The 22,648-nt window shown below is 50.7% G+C and overlaps 1 protein-coding gene across 1 annotated transcript in view; it reads right to left on the bottom strand.

Moving 5' to 3' along the window:
• LOC138270054 (vomeronasal type-2 receptor 26-like) overlaps positions 1–22,648 on the bottom strand; it is a 73,559-nt gene that overhangs the window by 1,449 nt on the left and 49,462 nt on the right. The gene's annotated exons all lie outside the window — the stretch shown is intronic.

Raw genomic sequence — 22,648 nt, 5'->3', positions numbered from 1 at the left:
GAATAATGGGCACGTTCAATTCCTTAATCTTAGCTAAGTCTAAACTACTTGTTTGTTGTACAGTTTAATTTAAAAATATTGTTTGAACAGGTGTCAGGCATGCTCTAAATAAAGCTTCCTTCTCCCGTATTTGCCAATGTCTAGTTCCCTACACACTATTTAAGTAAATCAACTTCAGCCAATATTCATAGCCTTCCATGGTCAACCGGGAAACAAAGGAATACAAATAAATACATTTTGTATTTGTCAATAATATGCATAGATTTTCTTTCTATGGCAATTTAAAATAATAGGACTCAGCATTTTTAACATTGTGCCCAGTAAAATATGAAAACTTTTCAGAGTATGTTTTAGAACTCCCTTGCGGTGGAGTTGGACAATGTTCCCATTGTGTGTAGTTAAAAACAGTCTTTGGGGTACTTGCTCTGTGGATGAAATGGTGCCCATAATAATTATAGCAAAACATATCACCATAATTCTCTTTAGATTGGTAAACATCTTTGTTTTCAAATACAGTGTAATACTGCAACTCAGTTATCATAGAATCAACTGTTTTCACATCTCAATCATCAGAAACAACTCCGGGTATTATTACATTGTTCACTGAAAGTTTAAATAGATATGGTATTTGAATGACCTCTGTCGGGCCGTATATATCAAATGTTGCTTTATTCCAAATAATGCCATCAGGAATTGGTATAGGGGAAATGTTCACAAAAGACAAGTCTCTTCGGACCTTATGAAAAGAAAAGTGTGGTTTTAGGAACTCATCCACCAGTTCAACTGTTGATCTTTCAGGAAGAAAATGACCATGTATTAATAAAAAGAATGTTATAACAAACCCAATCCATAGGAAGGCCAGTACAGTCAGAGAAAGCCACAGAGAGTTCCATGGAAAAATAAAGTAATTTGCTTTGAGCCAGTTTATCAGCTTACATATTTTTGAAATTTCAGATGTAGACGAGGCGAATGAGTCCGAAACGGTGTTGTTGATGTTGGCAAAGTATCCAGAAGCAGTTTGTGCAAAAGCTGGAGCAGTGTTTGTAGGTGGAGAACCGGTGGGTGTTTCCCGTGTTGGTTCAGAATAAATGACACCATCTGTCTGTGTTGAAGTTGTGTCAAATCAATCAATTGTTTCAGATGTTACTGTGTAGGATGCTGGCCTAGTTTGTAGTGGGTACCTTGGGTACTTACACCTTAAACCAGGTCCAGTTATCCCTTGTTAGTGAATGTAGTAGTGTTCTAGGTGCTTAGGATGATAGAGGTAGCTATAACAGAGCAGCTTAGGCTGAACTAGGAGACATGCAAAGCTCCAAGTAAATAGTCATAGAACATGCAAACAGTAGGAGATCCTATAGAATGCAATGGGAGAAAATAGGTCTAGGGGCAACACAAACCATATACTAAAAAAGTGAAATGTGAAACACAAATTCCCCCCTAGACAAGTGTAGTGTGTGCAGAATCACTGGTAGAGTAAGAATACAGTAAAGGTAAGTAAATTACCCCCACCCCAGAGCCCAGAAAAGGAAGAGTAAAATACTGCAAGTTTCCTTAGGACACACTACACATAATTTTGGGGATTTTGCAGCAGCCAACCAGGTCTGCAAAGAACAACTGCTGGATTATTGGACCTGAAGATCTGAAAAGGAAGGGGACCAAGTCCAGAAGTCGAAAGAAGTTACAGGAAGGACAGGAGCCCCTGCCAAAACAGAAGAGGGTGCAAAAGAATAGTCCCTGGTTAGAAGAAGACTGCAGAAATGCACCCTAGGACGATGCCATTGGGTTCCTGCATGATGCAAAAGATGTCCTACGACGTGAAGATTGTTGCAGATGAGATTTCGTTTTGGAAAGCACCAACAAGCCTTGGCTATGACAAAAGTGGGTTTTTCATCAAAATGGGGCTGTATGGACCCAGGAGGGACCTGGGGGCCTCAAATCTGTTTGTGGTGGGAGAGGAGTCTATTAGCACTTTAGAGGGCTCCGAGGATGTCAGCCAGCACCTTTAGATGCTGCAGGATCCTGGTTCAAAGGAGGAGCAAAACGCATTTGATGCAGCACAACAAAAGAAGGTCCTACGCTGCCGGAGAACAACTCAGCGAGTTGAACATCACAGGGTTGAGTGCTGGGGACCTGGGACAGGCTGTGCATGAAGACATTTTGCAAAGAGTGCACAGAGAGCCTCAGGAGGTGAAGAAGACACAATACACATGGGTACTGTCGTTCTTGGAATAGGCAAGCTTTTACCTCCTCCAAATTGCATCAGCAGGACCTCAGGGCAGTCTATGTTGATGAAGTCCACCCTCGTTGTCCTTAGGAGCACGCTCGTTGCCGTGAGATGAGTCCCAGTGTACTGGTCGTCGCCTTGGAAGGTGTATGCTTGGAGCAGGGGAGTGACTCTGTCACTCCATGGGAGATTTCTTCGGTCCCTCTGGTGCAGGAGGAAGGCAGAGAGCCCCTAGAGCATGCACCCAATGGAAACTGTTGCAGTTGTTGACTTGGAGCTGAGGTTGCTAAAGAAAGTGTATCTTGTAGACACTTTGTTGAAGTTACAGCGTTTCTTGGAGCAGGCTGTTGTTGATCCAAGGTCAGAAGAGTCCGAATTTGTTGCAGAGGATTCCTTAAGGAAACTTGCAAGCAGAATCTGAAGTTAACCTACAGGAGAGACCCTAAATAGCCCTAAGAGGGGGATTGGCTACCTTATCAGGTATGGACCTATCAGGAGGGGTCTCTGACATCACCTGCTGGCACGGGCCACTCAGAGGCCTCCAGAGTGGCCCCACACCTTGCAAAGCAAGATGGATGAAGTCTAAGACACACTGGAGAAGCTCTGGGCACCACCCCTGGGGTGGTGATGGGCAAGGGAGTGGCCACTCCCCTTTCCTTTGTTCAGTTTCCCACCAGAACAGGGGAGAACGGGTTCTTGAAACGGTATAGACTGGTTTATGCAAGGAGGGCACCATATGTGCCCTTCAAAGCACTTCCAGAGGCTGGGGAGGCTACCCCTCCCTAGTCTGTAACACCTGTTTCCAAAGGGAGAGGGTGTAACACTCTGTTTCCAAAGGAAATCCATTGTTCTGCCTTCCTGAGACTGAGCTGCTCAGACCGAAGGACAGGCAGAACCCTGTCTGTGGGGTGGCAGCAACTGTAGCTGCAGAGAAAAGCCCAGAGAGCTGGTTTGGCAGAACTGGGGGTCCATGCTGGAGCCCCTAGGATGCATGCAATTCCATGATCTTAGACATGTTACATGGCCATATTCGGAGTTCCCATTGTGAAGCTACATATAGGTATTGTCCTATATGTAGTGCACGCGTGTAATGGTGTCCCCGCACTCACAAATCCAGGGGAAATGGCCCTGAACTATGTGGGGGCACCTTTGCTAGTGCAAGGGTGCCCTCACACTTAGTAACTTTGCACCTAACCTTCAGCAAGTGAAGGTTAAACATATAGGTGACTTATAAGTTCCTTAAGTGCAGTGAAAATGGCTGTGAAATATTTGTGTACGTTATTTCACGCAGGCTGCAATGGCAGTCCTGTGTAAGGGTTTGTCAGAGCTCCCTATGAGTGACAAAAGAAATGCAGCAGCCCATATGGATCTCCTGGAACCTCAATGCCCTGGGTACCTAGGTACCTTATACTAAGGACTTATAAAGGGGGTCCAGTATGCTAATTGAAATTGGTAATTGTAGTCACTAGGCTATAGTGACAAATTTAAAGGCAGAGAGAGCATGAGCACTGAGGTTCTGATTAGCAGAGCCTCAGTGACACAATTAGGCACTACACAGACATAAACATTTAGGCCACAAACTATGAGCACTGGGGTCCTGGCTAGCAGGATCCCAGTGAGACAGGCAAAAACATACTGGCATGTATGTAAAATTGGGGGTAACATGCCAAGAAAAATGGTACTTTCCTACAGGCCGGAATTGAAGAAACGACAATTAGTCGTTTGCCTTGGGCCAGAGGTCTTTGTTTAATGACAGCCATCTGTACAGCAGTGAGAATTTTCTCAGTAGGAGCAAAGCGTTGTTCTGCTGCTGAGTACAAATGTGATTTGTATGATATTGGGACTGTCTGACCCTCATTAAAGGTTACATAGGTGAAACCAAAGGTACCAGCAATTACTCTGATGACCAAATGTGTTTTGTTGTCCCTTGTGTATAAGTGTTGTGCTGCAAGCATGTCTGTTTGCAAAGCTCTGAGAATGTGTGTGTGTTTCACAGTCCAAAATTTACTTGAAAAGTCAGGACGTATTAAACCATATGGGGGTTTTATGCATGATGCATAATCAGTAATGTAAGTTCTGCCAAAATGTAGGAAACCCAATAGAGATTGGAGCTTTTTAAAGGTCTTTGTAGGTTGTAATTGTGCACATTTTTCCAAGAATTGTGGTGCTAGGCTTTTTCCTTCATTTGATAGCTCATATCCCAGAAACAGCACGCTAAAGAAGGCTATTTTAGTGTTTTTTTTTATTGAATTTGTAGCCAAATTCGGCAAATACTGCAACAATGAGAGTTACCCATCTTAAATGTTGCTGTAATACATCATACGTGAGATAGATATCATCTACAAAGAACAATGCTTCAGGGTCCATGTTGTGCAATATTGAAGTCACCCGAGCCGCGAATGACAGAATTTTTTCTGAGTGGTTAGTGCGCTGAAACTTGTTAAGCCTCTACTTTCAGGTGCTATATTTTGGCAGAAAAAAACATTGGAAATGTACAGTGTTGTTTTGTATTTTTTGCGCGCTATGTTGTTCATGAATGCTGTGCTATGTACGTTTTGTATAGCATATGTGCGTGTATGACTGTTTAAATGTCTGTAGTCTAAGACTATTATGTATGAATGGTCCGATTTGGCTACTGGGAATAAAGGATTATTCATTGGGGAGACGCAGGGTTCGATTACGCCCTGGTACTCTAGTTGTGGGAGGATTTTCTTCACGGGTGCTTTAGCCTCATGTTTTATTGGATATTGGGGTTGAGGTTGGGGTTGATTTTTAATCGGAATTACATGGTAGGGGGAATCTTTGTCTCATCCTACGTGGTTGCAATATAACACGGGTGCCTGTGCTAATGCCCAATCGATGGCGTAGGATTCTGTGAGTTCCTCTGGAACAAGGGGCGAGAAAGAAGGTTTAATAAAATCTTCCCCATTTGGGCATGTACGGACAAATTCAGGTGGCCAATCTAGTTCGGCCAACAAAATATCCTATATGTTTACCACGCGATCCCAAAAGATTGCATCTATTGTGTGTTCAATGTCTCCTTCTAACTGTAACGTTACTTTTTACACCCTGTCAGACGTGGAGACACCCATGTGCTCAGGTTCCACTTGTAGGAAGCCATCAGTTGATTTCACCTCCAGATGCTCCAGAAGATTCAGGTGAACTATTGTGACATCTGCTGTGCTATCTAGTAGCACAGGCAGGAACTGGATTTCAAGTCGGTCTCTCTTTTTCTATTCCCATTCCTCCTTCCCCTTAGCGGATGCAGGGTTCAGATAATAAGTTAAAGTCTCAGCATGCATCTGTGGGAGGGAGTTGGGTAAAAGGCATCTGCTCCTGTGGAACTTTGATTTAATGGGTAACCTTCTGACACGATGGATACAGCAATAGTTTTTCCAGGTCCTAGGTGCATAGATGGTAAAGGCCTACTATCATCTTTTTCATTGTCACCCTTCATAGTCTGTAGTTGGATGGTGCCTTGGCTGAGAGGACACCAAGAATCACCAGAGATGATGAGCTTGCTGCAGGATAAACTGGGCGCTGTTCACGATGGCTTTGTTAATGATGCAGCTGGTTTTGACTATGGTGTGCTGCATGCATGTATATACTTCAGCACGAGGCAGCTGCCATAGCATCATAATGCTTACATCTTCATGCATGATGGCGCAAGAATGTATATACTTCAGCACGAGGCAGCTGCCATAGCATCATAATGCAGACGTGCTCATGCATGATGGCACATGCATGTATATACTTCAGCACGAGGCAGCTTCCATAGCATCATAATGCTTACATCTTCATGCATGATGCCGCAAGAATGTATATACTTCAGCACGAGGCAGCTGCCATAGCATCATAATGCAGACGTGCTCATGCATGATGGCACATGCATGTATATACTTCAGCACAAGGAAGCTGCCATAGCATCATAATGCATACGTGCTCATGCATGATGGCGCATGCATGTATATACTTCAGCACGAGGCAGCTGCCGTAGCATCATAATGCTTACATCTTCATGCATGATGGCGCATGCATGTATATATGTCAGCACGAGGCAGGTGCCATAACATCATAATGCTTACATCTTCATGCATGATGGCGCATGCAAGTATATACGTCAGCACGAGGCGGGTGCCATGGTATCATAATGCATACGTGCGTATCCACACGTCATCACGAGCCAGCTGCCATAGCATCATAATGCATACATAGTCATGTGTGACAGCGCATGCATGTACATACATCATCACGAGGCAGTTGCCATATGTACTCATACATGATCCCACATGTGGGTGTATATATGTCAGCATGAGGCAGCTGCCATAGCATCATAATACGTACGTGCTCATGCATGACGATGCATGTGCGTGATGGTACACGTCATCACGAGGCTGCTGACATAGCATCACAATTCACACCTGTACATGCAAGAATGCACATGCACATATATACGTCATTACGAGGCAGCTGCCACAGCATCATAATGCATACGTCCTCATGCATGATGGTGTAGGTGCGTATATATGTCATAATGAGGCAGCTGTCATAGCATGATACTGCATATGTGCTCATGCATGACAGTGCATGCATGTATATACGTCATCACGAGGCAGCTGCCTTAGCATCATAATAAATACATGCTCATGCGTGGTGCAGCATGTGCATATACATACGTCAGCACGAGGAAGCTGCCATAGCATCATAATGCATATGTGCTCAGGGTAGTGCCATGTGTGCGTATATGTGCATTGTCATGAGGCAGCTGCCACAGTATCATAATGCATATGTATCATGCGTGGTGCCACATGTGCGCATGCATACGTCATCACGAGGCAGCAGCCATGGCATCATAATGCATATGTACTCATGCGTGGGTCCGCATGTGCGGATGTACACATCACCACGAGGCAGTTGTCGTAGCCTCATAATGCATACGTGCTTATGCGTGTTTCCACATGTGCATATGTATACGTCATCATGAGGCAGCTGCCATAGCATTATAATGCTTAAAGCTTCATGCATGATATCGCATGCATGTATAAACGTCATCAGGAGGCAGCTGCCATAGCATTGTATGTGCCAATGCATGGCGCTGCATACGTGCATGTTTACTTCATCACGAGGCAGCGGCCATAGCATCATAATTCATACCTACACATAATGGTGCATGCGTGTATATACGTCATCATGAGGCAGCTGCCATAGCATTATAATTCATATGTGCCAATGCGTGGTGCTGCATGTGTGTATACATACATCAGCACAAGGCATCTACCTTAGCATCATGACGCTTACATCTTCATGCATGATGGCGCATGCATGTATATACGTCAGCCCCAGGCAGCTGCCATGGTATCATAATGCATATGTGCTCATGCATGGTGCTGCATGTACTATGTACACATCATCACTAGCCAGCTGCCATAGCTTCATAATGCATATGTGCTTATGCATGTATATACTTCAGCGCAAGGCAGCTGCCATAGCATCATAATGCATATGTGCTCATGCGTGGTGCTGCATGCATGTATATACTTCAGCACAATGCAGCTGCCATAGCATCATAATGCAGACATGCTCATGATTGATGGCACATGCATGTATATACATCATCACGAGGCAGCTGCCATAGCATCATAACGCATACATCCTCATGCATGAGGGCGCATGTGCATATCGTTGCACTTTAATTTTGGCATTGCTGTTCTGCATTTGTAATAGCCTTTTCCCTCTTTTTGCTGATCCTTTACACTGATGCTCTTTTATCTCCAGTGACACCACATTATTTCACTTTGAGAACCTGTGGCATCCGATTGCAGCAATTGTTCAAGTACCTTCAAAATCAAAAGTTGTTTGGAGCACGGTTGGAGCTACATCTGTTTACTATACATGCAGTCCTGCTCACTCATTTACTCACTAAGGGCAAATGAAAACAATCAGTGTTTAGAAGATCAAGTAGATGTGTGTTCATGCACATCCAAGGTGATGCAGATTGTGCACATGCTGATAATGCAGATCCTTGATCATGCAGATCATCCAGATCCATGCTCATACAGATCAGTGTTAATGCAGCTCGTGCAGATCCATGTTCATGTTGATCTGTGCTCATGCAGATAGTCAGACCTGTATCAATGCAGATCTGTGTTCAAGAATATAGTGCAGAACTGTGTTCATGCAGATCTGTGTTCATGCAGATAGTGCAGACCTGTGTTCATGCAGATAGTGTAGACCTTTGTTCATGCAGATCTGTGTTCATGCAGACAGTGAATACCTGTGTTCATGCAGATCTGTTTAAACCATATAGTGCAGACCTGTGTTCATGCAGATCTGTGTTCATACAGATAGTGCAGACCTGTGTTCATGCAGATCTATGTTCATGCATATAGTGCAGACCTGTGTTCATGCAAATCTGTGTTGATGCAGATCGTGTACATGCTGATAATGCAGATCCTTGATCATGCACATTCATGCTCTTACAGATCTGTGTTCATGCATCTCGTGCATTATCCATGTTCATGTAGATCTGTGCTCATGCAGATAGTGCAGACCTGTGTTCATGCAGATCTGTGTTCATGCAGATCTGCGGTGATGCAGATCGTGTACATGCAGCTCATGCAGATCCATGCTCATGCAGTTCTGTGTTCATGCAGATCATGCAGATCCATATTCATGCACATCTGTGTTCATGCAGGCACTGCAGACCTGTGTTCATAAAGATATGTGCCCATCCAGATAGTGCAGACCTGTGTTCATGCAGATCTGTGCACATGCATATAGTGCAGACCTGTGTTCATGCAGATCTGAGTTCATGCAAGTAGTGAAGACCTGTGTTAATGCAGATCCATGTTCATGCCGATCATGCAGATCCATGGTCATGCAGATTCCTAGTCATGCAGATCCTTGTTTGTGCAGACCTGGCACATCTGTGGTAATGCAGTCATGTGTTCATGTGGATCATGCAGATCTGTGCTCATGCAGATCTGTGCTTAATCAATTAATCAATCAATTAACTGATCAGTATTTGTGGAGCGCAGCACTGTCACCCCTGAGGGTCTGTGGCTGCATGGGTGCAAGGTTTCTATTGAAAATCCAGGCATTTAGTTACTTTCTGAAGTCCATAAGGGATGGTGCTGTTTAAAGGCGGCGGGCAGGTTGTTCCAGGACTTGGTGGTGATGTAGGAGGAGGAACTGCCGCTGCTGTGGCTATGATGGATATGGGGTGTGTATGCGAGGGCTAGGGAGGTGGATCACAGGTGTCTGGCGAGTTGATGGGAATTCAGTCATTGGTTGCTGTAGGCTGGTCCTCGATTGTGTAAGGCTTTGTACGTGTGCATGAGGGTTTTGAAAAGGCATCTCTTCTGAATGGGGAACTAGGAGAGGTTTCTGAAGCAGGAGTGATATGGGTCTATTTGGGGAGGTCCACCACGAGTCTGGCTTCCACGTTCTGTATGGTCTGCAGTCTTTTGAGGAGTTGGGTGATGATACCGGAGTAGAGCGCATTACCATAGTTTACACAGCTGGTGATTAGGGCCTGGGTGACGGTCTTTCTGGTGCTGGTGGGGATATATATGAAGATTCTGTAGAGTATATGGAAGGTGTGGAAGCAAGTGCAAGTGACTCCACTGATTTTTCGCTTCATGGTCAGTTCTCTGTTGAGGATGATGCTGAGGTTGCGAGTTTGGCTGGCTACCAGCTGTGGTCCCAGATTAAGGTGTTTTTCCCAAAGATCAGTACTTCTGTCTTGTCAGAGTTGAGTTTAAGGCAGTCTTTTCTGGTGGTGGTGTGGGGGGATATTTGGTGGGCTACAGGATGAGTTGTGTGTTGTGTGCGTAGGATATGATGTTGTGGCTGTGGGATCTGATGATGTCTGCACTGTAGGTCATGTATGTGTTGAACAATCAGTGATGATCCTTGGGGTATGCCGCATATGATGTTCTTGGGTTTAGAGGTGAAGGGGGACAGAAGGATGCTCTGCGTGCATCCGATAAGGAAGGAGGTGATCCATTTGAGGGTGTTCTCCTTTTTGCTGATGTTGTAGAGCCTGTTGATGAGGATGTGGCGGGATAAGATGTCAAAGGCAGTTGAGAGGTTGGGAAGGATCAGGGCGCAGTCTCCCCATGATCAAGAAGGGTTTTAATGCTGTCTTTGACTGCGATCTATGCGGTCTCTGTGCTATGGTTGTCTCGGGATTCAGACATCAAGCAGGTTGTTTTGCTCCAGGTATCTGGTGAGCTGTTGGTTGATGGACTTCTCTAGTGCTTTGGCAGGGTAGGGGAGCAAAGAGATTGGCCCATAGGTTTTGAGTTCACAGGGATCGTCTGAGGGTTTCTTTAGGAGGGGTTTGATCTCTGCATGTTTCAAACTGTTCGATAAGTCTACTGTGGTGATGCAGGTGTTGAGAATGCAGGTGAGTTCCATGCTGATTTGATTGGTTCTGAGGTTGAACAAATGGCTGGGGCATGAGTCTATAGGTGCTCTAGAGTGTATGGATGACATTATGACCTTGGTGGTCTGCGTGGTGAGCGGGGTCCATGTGGTGGTCGTTCACCTGCTGTGCTTTGTTTGGCCTAGGGTATTGAGTTTCAGAAGTATGGGTTGGGGTTCGAAGTTGTTGTAGATGTTGGTAATACTGCTGTGGAGGTAGTCTGAGAGGGTGTTGCAGAGTTCTTAGGAGGGGTGAAATATGTTCTCTTTAGCATCGGTTTGGATAGTCCTTTCATGTGGTTGTCAGCTGAATCAATGCAGGCTGAGATGGCTGCTGTCTTGACTTCCTTGATGCGCAGGAGGTAGTTGATGAGGGCTGCTTTGCAGGTTGCTCTGTCGCAGTGGTTCCTCGTGCAGCTCCACCATTTCTCAAGTCGGTAGCAGTTGTGCTTGATGGTTTGGTGCTCTGGGGTGTGCCAGCTGGCTTGTCTTGAGGTTTTGTTTGGTTCATGCTGAATTTATTTGGACGACTCTGTGAAAGCAGTAGGTGATCCAAGTGGAGAAGTTCTGGATGGCTTGTTCTAGGTCTGATGAAGCGTCAGGTAGGGTGGTTCTGAGGGCCTGAGTCCTCTGTGTCTCTGTTACCTTGCTATGGCTGCGATGGGTGGAGCTGTGGTGTTTGGTGATAGTGTGTTGTCAGCCGGAGATGGTGAAGTAAATGATGGAGTGGTCGGCCCAGGTGAGTTCTCTAACATGGTTAACTTGAATTTAACCCTGTTGTTGGAGATGAAGATGGGGTTGGTTGTGTGTCCGGCTTTGTGGGGGGGTTTGGTGACCAGCTGGGTGAGGCCGATGTTGTTCATGTGCTCTAGGAGAGTGGTGGAGTTGGCGCCATTGGGGTCATCAATGTGAAAGCTGAGGTCATTGAGTAAGATGTAATGATTGGAGTCAATGGCTTGAGGGATGAAGAGATTGATGATGCAGAAGGATGGTCAAGGTCGCAGAGGTCTGTATACAAGGATACCTCTTATTGTTGTTTTGGCATTGGTCTGTAGTTGTAAATTTAGATGTTCCATGTGAGGAGTAGGATTGTCATTGGTAGCTATGCAACAGATGGTTTCCTCTAAGATGATGGTGATGCCTCAGCCATGTTTGTTGGGGTGATCTCAGTGTATCATCTTGGAACCGTCAGGTGTTGTGGTGGCAATGTCTGAGTTTGAGGAGGGGCTGAGACAGGGTTCTGTGATAAAGGCTATGTTGGTGGGGAGGGTGGTGATGGTGTCCCAAACTTCAGTGGTGCAATTGCAGAGGGATTGGGCATTGCAGGAGAAGTGGCAGTGTCGAGAGGTGAAGGGTCCTTTGGTTGCCCGAGAGTAGGAGGTGCAGCAGTCACTGTTGCAATGTCCAGGATCCAGGATCCAGAGTTCCTTGGCAGTGTAGCTGTGGGAGGCAGAGGGACAAGGTTCCTGGTGCTGGGCATTGCCCAGGCTCAGAGGAGTGCAGATGGACCTGCCTTTTGCAAGCATCCACTGCGCTGCCAAGGTGTAGTCTCTGTTAAGTAAGTGTTGGGGGGAAGTGGGACGCTGGGTGGTGGGAGCTGAGATGAAGGAAACAGCAGGAAGCAGGCGAGAAGAGAGAACAGGGCAACAGTAAAGGAGCAAAGGGACTAAGTGGTAAGAAGACAAAAAGACAAAAAAGGCAGACACAGGGCACAAAGGACCAAGGGCACAAGGGTTGGGAGAGGGCACTGAAGAGGCAGAAGAACTCAAGGAGAAAAACTGGAAGACAGAGGACAAAAGGACACAGAATGTGGGCAGGAGAGCAAGGCGTGAACCGGGCAAGAAAAGGAGAAAAGAGACTAAGGGGGTGATTCTAACCCTGGCGGTCGGTGATAAAGCGGCGGCCAACCCGCCAACAGGCTGGCGGTCCAAAAACTGAAATTCTGACCCTGGAGGGAACCGCCAACACAGCCCGCCACTTTAACACTCTGACCGCCACGGCGGTACAGACAAACACTGCGGCGGTCACCGCCAACAGGCAGGCGGCAGACAATGTACCACCCACACTATCATAACTCACCAATCCGCCACCTTTTCCGGGGCGGGAGCCCCGCCGATAAAAACACGGCGGAAACAGACTACGAACGGGAAAACGCTCACCACTACGCACTCTACGAGGAAGGAGGACAGCATGGAACCCGAATTAAACATCCTACCTTCTCTCGTCTACCTTCTCATCTACCACGAGTACGAACTCCGGCGCAGACGTCAACGGTGAGTACTGCACCTACGACACAGGGGAGGGGGGAGGAAGAAAGGGTTACGGGCACACACATATGCGACCCCCACCCCCTCCCCCCCCCAAGATGTACACACCAATGCAGAGCAACAGGTCACAAGCTCCTGAATATTATAGTCCAACCATGAAAAATATTTACATCCAAAAAAAATATACACATCAGTGTATAACTGAAGTAACAAGTCCTGCACATCCTACGAATTGACCATGTCCGTGGTCCATAGTTTTGCGCAACAAGGGCAAAGCCCACACAGGAGACCTGAGTCCTTTGGAGAGAACACTGCAGGGACATCAGATGTAAAAACTACAGGCACCTCAGGGGGAAGGGAAGGGGGGGGCACCACAGCCACATGAGTCCACGACGCCAGATCCACGAGGAGCCACCATGCCCACTGCACCATCCTGGGGAGTGCAAAGCCACAGTCTCTCAATGTCTCTACAGTGGGTGGGCTGCCCACTGGACCATCCTGGGGAGTGCAAAGCCACAGTCTCTCAATGTCTCTACAGTGGGTGGGCTGCCCACTGCACCATCCTGGGGAGTGCAAAGCCACAGTCTCTCAATGTCTCTACAGTGGGTGGGCTGCCCACTGTACCATCCAGGGGAGTGCAAAGCCACAGTCTCTCAATGTCTCTACAGTGGGTGGGCTGCCCACTGTACCATCCAGGGGAGTGCAAAGCCACAGTCCATCAGGTGGATGACAATCTCCACTGGTCAAGGAGGAGGCATGGTGGGCACAGTGAACCATAAACAGGGCTTGAGACGGCGGTGCCCAGCGGAGCGGTGCTTGACAGGAAGGGCCCAGCGGAGCGGTGCTTGAGACGGCGATGCCCAGCGGAGCGGTGCTTGAGACGGCGGTGCCCAGCGGAGCGGTGCTTGAGACGGCGGTGCCCAGCGGAGCGGTGCTTGACAGGAAGGGCCCAGCGGAGCGGTGCTTGAGACGGCGGTGCCCAGCGGAGCGGTGCTTGAGATGAAGGGCCCAGCGGAGTGGTGCTTGAGATGAAGGGCCCAGCGGAGCGGTGCTTGAGATGAAGGGCCCAGCGGAGCGGGGCTTGACAGGAAGGGCACAGCGGAGCGGTGCTTGACAGGAAGGGCCCAGCGGAGCGGTGCTTGAGATGAAGGGCCCAGCGGAGCGGTGCTTGAGATGAAGGGCCCAGCGGAGCGGTACTTGAGACGGCGATGCCCAGCGGAGCGGTGCTTGAGACGGCGGTGCCCAGCGGAGCGGTGCTTGAGACGGCGGTGCCCAGCGGAGCGGTGCTTGACAGGAAGGGCCCAGCGGAGCGGTGCTTGAGATGAAGGGCCCAGCGGAGCGGTGCTTGAGATGAAGGGCCCAGCGGAGCGGTGCTTGAGACGGCGATGCCCAGCGGAGCGGTGCTTGAGACGGCGGTGCCCAGCGGAGCGGTGCTTGAGACGGCGGTGCCCAGCGGAGCGGTGCTTGAGATGAAGGGCCCAGCAGAGCGGTGCTTGAGACGGCGGTACCCAGCGGAGCGGTGCTTGAGACGGCGGTGCCCAGCGGAGCGGTGCTTGAGATGAAGGGCCCAGCGGAGCGGTGCTTGAGATGAAGGGTCCAGCGGAGCGGGGCTTGACAGGAAGGGCCCAGCGGAGCGGTGCTTGACAGGAAGGGCCCAGCGGAGCGGTGCTTGAGATGAAGGGCCCAGCGGAGCGGTGCTTGAGATGAAGGGCCCAGCGGAGCGGTGCTTGAGACGGCGATGCCCAGCTGAGCGGTGCTTGAGACGGCGGTGCCCAGCGGAGCGGTGCTTGAGATGAAGGGCCCAGCGGAGCGGTGCTTGAGATGAGGGGCCCAGCAGAGCGGGGCTTGACAGGAAGGGCCCAGCGGAGCGGTGCTTGACAGGAAGGGCCCAGCGGAGCGGGGCTTGAGATGAAGGGCCCAGCGGAGCGGTGCTTGAGATGAAGGGCCCAGCGGAGCGGGGCTTGACAGGAAGGGCCCTGTTCAGCGGTGCTCTTCTGCACGGCGGGGCCCTGTTCAGCGGTGCCTATCTTCACGGCGGGCCCTGTTCAGCGGTACTCTTCTGCACGGCGGGGCCCTGTTCAGCGGTGCCTATCTTCACGGCGGGCCCTGTTCAGCGGTACTCTTCTGCACGGCGGGGCCCTGTTCAGCGGTGCCTATCTTCACGGCGGGCCCTGTTCAGCAGTGCTCTTCTGCACGGCGGGGCCCTGTTCAGCGGTGCCTATCTTCACAGCGGGCCCTGTTCAGCGGTGCTCTTCTGCACGGCGGGGCCCTGTTCAGCGGTGCCTATCTTCACGGCGGGCCCTGTTCAGCGATGCTCTTCTGCACGACGGGGCCCTGTTCAGCGGTGCTCTTCTGCATGGCGGGGCCCTGTTCAGCGGTGCTCTTCCAGTCAGTGTAGGGAGTCAGACCTGGCCTTGACATCCTCCTCACTCGCCCTCCGAACGTGCAGTGTCAGGCCCCTTCGGAGACGGAGTCCTGGGCCCTTTGGTGTCGTCCCTTGCAGCCGGGATGGGGCTTGTGGGGCCCTCCTGCTCCGCGCTCCTGCTGGCTGGCCTCTCCGCCCTGCTGCCCTTCCGCTCCTTAGATGGGGCTCTCGGGCCCTTGCCTCCCCTGGCTGTTGTGGCAGGTGAAGTGGCCGGAGTTACCTCCTTGGGGGCAGCCGTCTCAGTCCGCTCACGGCGGCCCTTCACTTTCCGGGTCCTCTTGCCTGGGGGGGGGCTGGCAGTCCCCTTGCTGCTCACTGAAGTGTCACTGCGGCCAAAGGGTGGACTCCATAATCCATGCACCACTTGTACCTTAGCAGCTGTGCTGGTGGTGGCTGAGGTGCCTTTGGGACTTTTCCCAGATGGAGGGGGTGGGTCAGGGGAGGGAAAGAGGTTAAGATTGGAGAGGTAATATTTCTTTGGGCCAAGGTAAAGGGTAGGAGTAGTGGTGATAGAAGTGGAGGAAGAGGATGTGGTTGTAGGAGAGTCAGGTGTGCTGTCCTTGGGTGCAGGTGACTGGGACGTAGGCTGTCGTGAGGTGGTTGGCTGTTGCTTGGGTGTCTGCCTGTGTTTCTGTGTCTTGGAAGAGGGGGTGACAGACACAGTGGGAGAGGACACCGGGGACGTGTACATGGCAGTGGGGGTGGTGAATGCACGTGTGAGGACTGTAGTGGAGGGTGTGCTGGTGATGGAAGAACTGGCTGATGTTGATGTGCACGCAGGTGTGAGTGTAGACGTCACAGGGAGGGAGGAGGGAGACGAGGAGGAGTGGGACAAAGAGGTGGTAGTGACTGTTGGTATCTCTGCATCTGGGTGTTGCTTGGGTGAATGCTTGTGTGTTCGGTGGTGCTTATGTTTGGATGAGCTGGCCTTGGGTGTTGAGGTGTGTGCAGGCTGGTCTGATGGTGTGGATGGGATAGGCAGAGAAACAGGGGACAGAGAAAGGGTGGAGGCAGTCATAAGAGGGAGACTGGAGACAGGGACAATGGCTGCCGTCAGTGCTGAGGCCAGAGAAGTGAACGCTCGTTGATGGGCAGCCTGACCCGAATGAATGCCCTCCAGGTACGCATTGCTCTGTTGCACCTCCCTTTGCACCCCCTGGATGGCATTCAAAAGGGTAGTCTACCCAACAATGAGCGTCCTCACCAGGTCAATGAGCTCCGCACTGAGGGCAGCAGGGGTAACAGAGGCAGGGGCTGAGGTGCCTGGGGCGAAGGAGACGCGCGCCTTCCTGGGCAAACAGGCACGGAGCAAAGACTGAGGGGCTGCTGGGAGGGCGGTGCTGGTGCGCTGGGTGGTGGCTGTACCTGTTGTTGCGGGGGGCACAGATGTTGCCGCCCCCGCTAGGGAGCTCCCAAACGAGGACGTGTCCGTGTCGCTGGTGTCTCCACCGGCCCCCGTTGTGGTGCTCCCCTCGCCCTCCGGATCACTGGTGCCCTCGGTGTCTGTGTCAGTGCCCACCGGGGCCTGGTGACCTGCAGCTCCCTCGTGCTCCGACGCCAATCCTCCTCCGCCTGATGATGCTAATGCACAAGAAAACAAAGAATAAGGGTGGGGGGAGAAATAAAACAACGTTGAGTGTATGCCTTGTCAATACCCTTGGCAGAGAGGACAGACACAGGTGCCTCGTGCACTAAGCCGCGAACTTGGGGTATACTACTCAGTACTTCTGACTAGGCCAACAAGTGTAGGGACAACAGACGCGCACATGGGTGATGGAGGACCATGGATAGCTGCACTTGGCACCCTACAGAGGTGGGGGGCAGGGGCACAGGGCCATGTCTAAGGGAGGGGACTACACTACGGAAAGCGCCCTGGCCTACTGTCACCCACAGCCCTCTCCCCCCCCCAGACGCCTCAACTGCGCGTAAGGATAGCAGAATGTGCTGATACTCACCCCCTTGTGTCTGCTGTGCTGTCCTCAAGCGCCCATCCAACTCAGGGTAGGCCACCGCCAGGATCCGGGACATCAGGGGGGTCAGGGTACGACTGGCACCCCTCCTAGGTCGGGAGGCCATCCCCAGCAGTGTCTCTGCGGTCTTTCGTGTTCCGCGGCGGATGTCCTCCCACCTCTTCCGACAGTGGGTGCCCCGTCTGGTGTAGACCCCCAGGGCCCGGACTTCCTTGGCGATGGCACGCCAAATATCGATTTTATGGTGGGCGCTCACCTGTTTGACATGTACAGGGTGGGAAAGAGAAAACGTCACATTTCAGCATGTATGGAGCAAATGCCCCCCCCTCCCCAACCTTGCCATGTGGCCCATTCTCACATCTGTCGTGAGTTGCACTCCTCATTTTCTCCCCACCCCACCAACTGACAGCCACCCCACTCCACACAGACATAGCCCATTCAAGGAGCACTCAGTGTACTCTCCTGTTGGTCTGGAGGACCATAGAGTAGCGCATACTGGGGGAGAACCCCACCCACAAGTTTCTCCAACTCTTCTGACGTGAAGGCAGGGGCCCTTTCCCCAGTCGCAGCAGCCATTGTCTCTTCCAGACCGAGTTCACAGCAGCACTTGCAGTATAGGTCCTCTCCTGTGGATGATCAGGTCTCGAGTGATTAATCAGATAGAAAATGGCGGTCACGCCCCCGGCGGTGCGTACCGTGGCGGTGCGTACCGCGACCGCCGGCGCACATCCTCATTGGCTCCTGAATCCCATAGGGTCCAATGTTAACCAATACGCCTTCGTACAGCGGTCTTCGACCGCCTACCGCCACGGTGTGCCACGCCAGTGCTATGACCTCACATCCCATTGTCCCACTTCACAGGTCAGGCAGCCGCCATTTCAAGGGCCCACATGGCTTAAATTTGACTGCGTCACACAGGCCTAGGCCTTGCATTGCCACACATACACGCCTTTCAATGCATTGCGATTTTTTTACTGTGCAAGCTGTGTGAACGTACCTGTGTTTTGCCTGACTCTGTGCTCCATGTTGTCCTTCCTAGGCACCGTCCGCTGGAACTTGCGAGGAGAAGGATGAATCCTCGCGTGTACCGACCGCTGGTGGACCTGTCGACAATGGAAGAACGCCATATAATACAACGCTACAGACTTGACCGAGCCACTATTCATGAACTGTGTGCCCAGCTGGAGCCAGCCCTGGTGTCCCCCATCCGCCAACCCACAGGCATTCCCCCTCTAGTGCAGGTTCTGTCAGTCCTCCATTTTTTTGCAAGTGGCTCATTCCAGACAACAGTGGCCATGTAATCTGGAATGTCTCAGCCTATGTTTTCCAAGATTTTGTCCAGAGTGTTGTCTGCCCTGATGAAACTCATGCGGAGCTACATCATTTTCCCAGAGGAGGGTGATTTTCCTACAGTGAAGGGTGATTTCTATGCCCTTGGACATATCCCCAACATCATTGGTGCCATTGATGGGACCCATGTGGCTTTGGTGCCCCCAAAAGACGATGAGCAGGTGTACAGAAACAGAAAGAATTATCATTCTATGAATGTCCAGGTGGTCTGTTTGGCAGACCAGTACATCTCCCATGTAAATGCCAAGTTCCCTGGGTCAGTGCATGACGCGTATGTTATGCGAAATAGCAGCATCCCCTATGTGATGGAGCAGCTACAGAGACACCGTGTGTGGCTAATAGGTGACTCTGGTTACCCCAACCTTCCTTGGCTATTGACCCCAGTGGGAATCCCCGGACAAGGGCAGAGGAACGTTACAATGAGGCCCATGGGCGAACTAGGAGGATCATAGAAAGGACCTTCGGCCTCCTGAAGGCCAGGTTTAGGTGCCTACATATGACAGGGGGATCCCTGATGTACTCACCAAAGAAGGTGTGCCATATCATCGTGGCCTGCTGTATGCTTCACAATCTGGCATTGCGACGTCAGGTTCCTTTCCTGCAGGAGGATGGTGCAGATGGTGGTGTTGAAGCAGCTGTGGAGCCTGCGGAGAGTGAAGAGGAGGAAGACTCAGAGGACGACACAGACAACAGGGACAGAGTCATAGAACAGTATTTTCAGTAGCAGAGAGGTAAGAATCACCCATGCCATTTTACATTTCCTGAAAGCCTCCTGCATCTCAACTTTGTCTATTTCCCCCCAGTTCTGTTAAACTGATGTTTTGTTTTCCCTTCCCTTTTCAGTGCTGTATGACCCAGTGCGTGACTTCTGCTTGGTTAGCCCATGGACTAATGCTAATTGACCTCAGTATGTGTTCAGCACAAAGTTGACCGAACGTATTTGATATGTAATGTGTTATACATTTGTAAATAATACAGGCTGAACCCTGATTGAATTAAGTGCAATGAGTGATTTATTCTTAGTGCAAGGAAATGGTACAAGAAAGTAAAACGGTGATGGGTGGGGGTGGAGTAATGTCCATGATGGAGTCCAGTTCTCAGTCTCACAGGTGCATTGTCCTTATGCCTGTGGAAGGATGGAGCAGGGGCAGTTCAAGGTTGGACAGGGTGGCAATGTGGGACAGTGGGATGACTTCAGGGGGTATCTCATGCTGGCGGGGGTCTTCACATCCTACTCTGTCGGCTTTTTGGATCTCAGGCTCCTCTTGCGGGGAGGTTGTTGTTCAGCAGGAGGTGGGGTTCTGGTGGCCTGTCGTTGTGGTGGGGCCTCCTGTCCACTAGCGCCGGCGGAGGTGGTATGCTGTTCTTGGTCCGGGCTAGTGACAGGGGCCCTGTGTGATGCCACATGGTCCCGAAACGTGTCCTCCAAACGGTTCAGGGCCTGGACAATGCTCCCCATGGCGGTAGAAATGTTGTTAAGGTGGTCGCTGAACCCCATGTAGCGTTCCTCCTGCTGTGCCTGGATCTCCTGGAACCTGGCCAGTACCGTCGCCATTGTCTCTTGTGAGTGGTGGTAGGCTGCCATGATGGTGGTGAGGGCCTCTTGGAGAGTGGGTTCCCTGGGCCTCTCCTCCCCCCCCTGTCGCACAGCAGCCCTCCGAGTTGCCCTGTTTCCCTGGGCCTCTGTCCCCTGGACGGTGTGCCCACTACCACTGCCCCCAGGTCCCTGTTGTTGTTGGGGTGTTGGGTTAGCCTGGGTGCCCTGTAGTGGCAGACACACCCCTGATTGACCTGTCCTAGAGACAGAGGCATGGGCCCGCTGGGTGGGAGCTGTGCTGTTGTTCCCAGAGGGGGTTGAGTCTGGTGTGGCCTGTGTCTGGGTGAGGGGAACCGACTGTCCAGAGGTCCCCGATGGTCCGGGCTGGTTATCAGATTCCAGGTCGACAGAGCTGCTGTCATCACTGGTGGCCTCTTCCGGGGGTGGTATGGACATTTCTGGACCCTCCTGACCGGTGTGTTGTCGTTCTGGTCCTGCATGGGGTAAGAGAGTATGGTTATTGTTTCTGTGTGTGCAATTGCGTGCGATTTATGGGTGCCCTTGTCCCCCAGTGCTGGCAGTCCCTTGGGGGAGGTGTTGTGAGGGTGGTTTGTGGGGGGGGGGAGATGGGTATGTGCAGTGGTCATGCTTAGGTGATGGGTGTCCATAGTTATTGGTGGCATGCAGGGGTTGGTTTGGGGTGGGTTGTGCTGGAGAGACATTCTCAGGGAGGTTTTTGTGATGTAGGGTTGGGGGTGATGGTGGGGGTGTGGGTTAGCATGCTGGGGGGGGGGTGAAGTAGTGGAGCTTGCACTTACCAGAGTCCATTCCTCCGGCTACTCCAGCGAGGCCATCAGGATGCAGGATGTTTAGCACCTCTTGCTCCCAGGATGTGAATTGTGGTGGAGTTGGTGGTGGTCCCCCGCCAGTCTTCTGCACTGCGATGTTGTGTCGGGAGACCATCGAGCGCACCTTCCCCCGTAGGTCGTTCCACTGTTTGCGTATGTCCTCCCGATTCCTGGGATGCTGTCCCACCGCGTTGACCCTGTCCACGATCCGCTGCCATAGCTCCGCCTTCCTGGCTATGGTGGTGTGCTGCACCTGTGAGCCGAAGAGCTGCGGTTCGACTCGTATGATCTCCTCCACCATGACCCGGAGTTCTTGGTCCGAAAAACGAGGGTGCCTTTGGGGTGCCATGGGGTGGTGTGTATGAGGTGTGGGGTGGTGTATGTGCTGATGAGTGTGTTGGTGTATGGTGCTATGTGCTTCTATGTGGTGTATGTGATGGTGTAGTGTGCCTCTGTGTGATGTCGCTCTCTATTGTGATATGTCTCTCTCTCTCCTTTGTCTCTGATTTTTGGTAGTAGGGGTTTGTGGGTGATGTGGGTGTGTGTTTTATATTGTAATGGGTGTGTGGGAGTGGTATGTGTATGTGTTTCAGGTGTGTGCCTTTCGCATTGTCCAATGTGGCTGTGTTTTGTAAAGGTGTGTGTATTTTGACCGTGGCGGTGTGTACCGCCAATGGACTACTGCGTTTGAAAGACCGCCGCGTGGATTTGCGGGTCGTAATGGCATGGGCGTATTTCTGTTGGCGTGGCGGTGGAGGTTTGGTCATCTCCAATTTACCGCTGGCCGCTGATGTGGCGGGATGCAGTGGAGGTCGGATTTTTGGAGGTTTGGCAGTTGTGGGTCAGAATGTCCGTGGCGGCTAACCGCGGCCGCGGCGGTATTGTGGCGGGCTTCTGACCGGCGGTAAGCGCCTTTTACCGCCGAGGTCAGAATCACCCCCTAAGCGACATGCAGGGTAAAAGGGCAAAAAAGGCAGACAGAGGGCTTGAAGGGACAAGGGCACAGAGGTGGATAGAGGGCACAGAAACAAAGAGGGGTGAAGGAACATGAAGAGAGAAAGCACCAGAAAGAGGACAAAAAGCTCAAAAATGGACAAAAGATCAGCAGAGATGAACAAGCAGACAGGGACAACGACAAGGCAGCAGGGGAAGAGGAGTGCACAGCAGTGTCAGGAGACCTGTTGCGGTGGGTGCTGGCATGGGGACCAGATCTTGCAGATCTCTGTTCATGCAGATGTAATGTTTACCCTACATTCACTCCACACACTTCTTGTTTCAGGTCACAAACAGAATCTAGCTGGGCGAGGCTTCAACCAGTGACTTCTGTAAAAACATTGGTGCCTAGAAAGAACGGTAGACATATATTTCATTTTCTAGATAAGTTATATTTTCTAAATACATACTCTATATTTCAGAAGTGAATGGAACATACTGAGCACTGTTTGACGATACATGTGCGTTATTTTTCTACTTCCCATTTTCTGATCGCTAATTTTCAATTTTATGTGATACAGCGCAGCATAGATCACAGCATAGGTCATAGCTTTTTAGTTTTGATGATATTTTTTTTTAATGAGTTGTTCTTTGGTGTTTAATTCTG

The sequence above is a fragment of the Pleurodeles waltl genome, chromosome 2_1 (assembly GCF_031143425.1).
Source record: "Pleurodeles waltl isolate 20211129_DDA chromosome 2_1, aPleWal1.hap1.20221129, whole genome shotgun sequence".
Classification (NCBI taxonomy): Eukaryota; Metazoa; Chordata; class Amphibia; order Caudata; family Salamandridae; genus Pleurodeles; species Pleurodeles waltl.
This window is presented reverse-complemented; position numbering and strand designations above follow the sequence as displayed.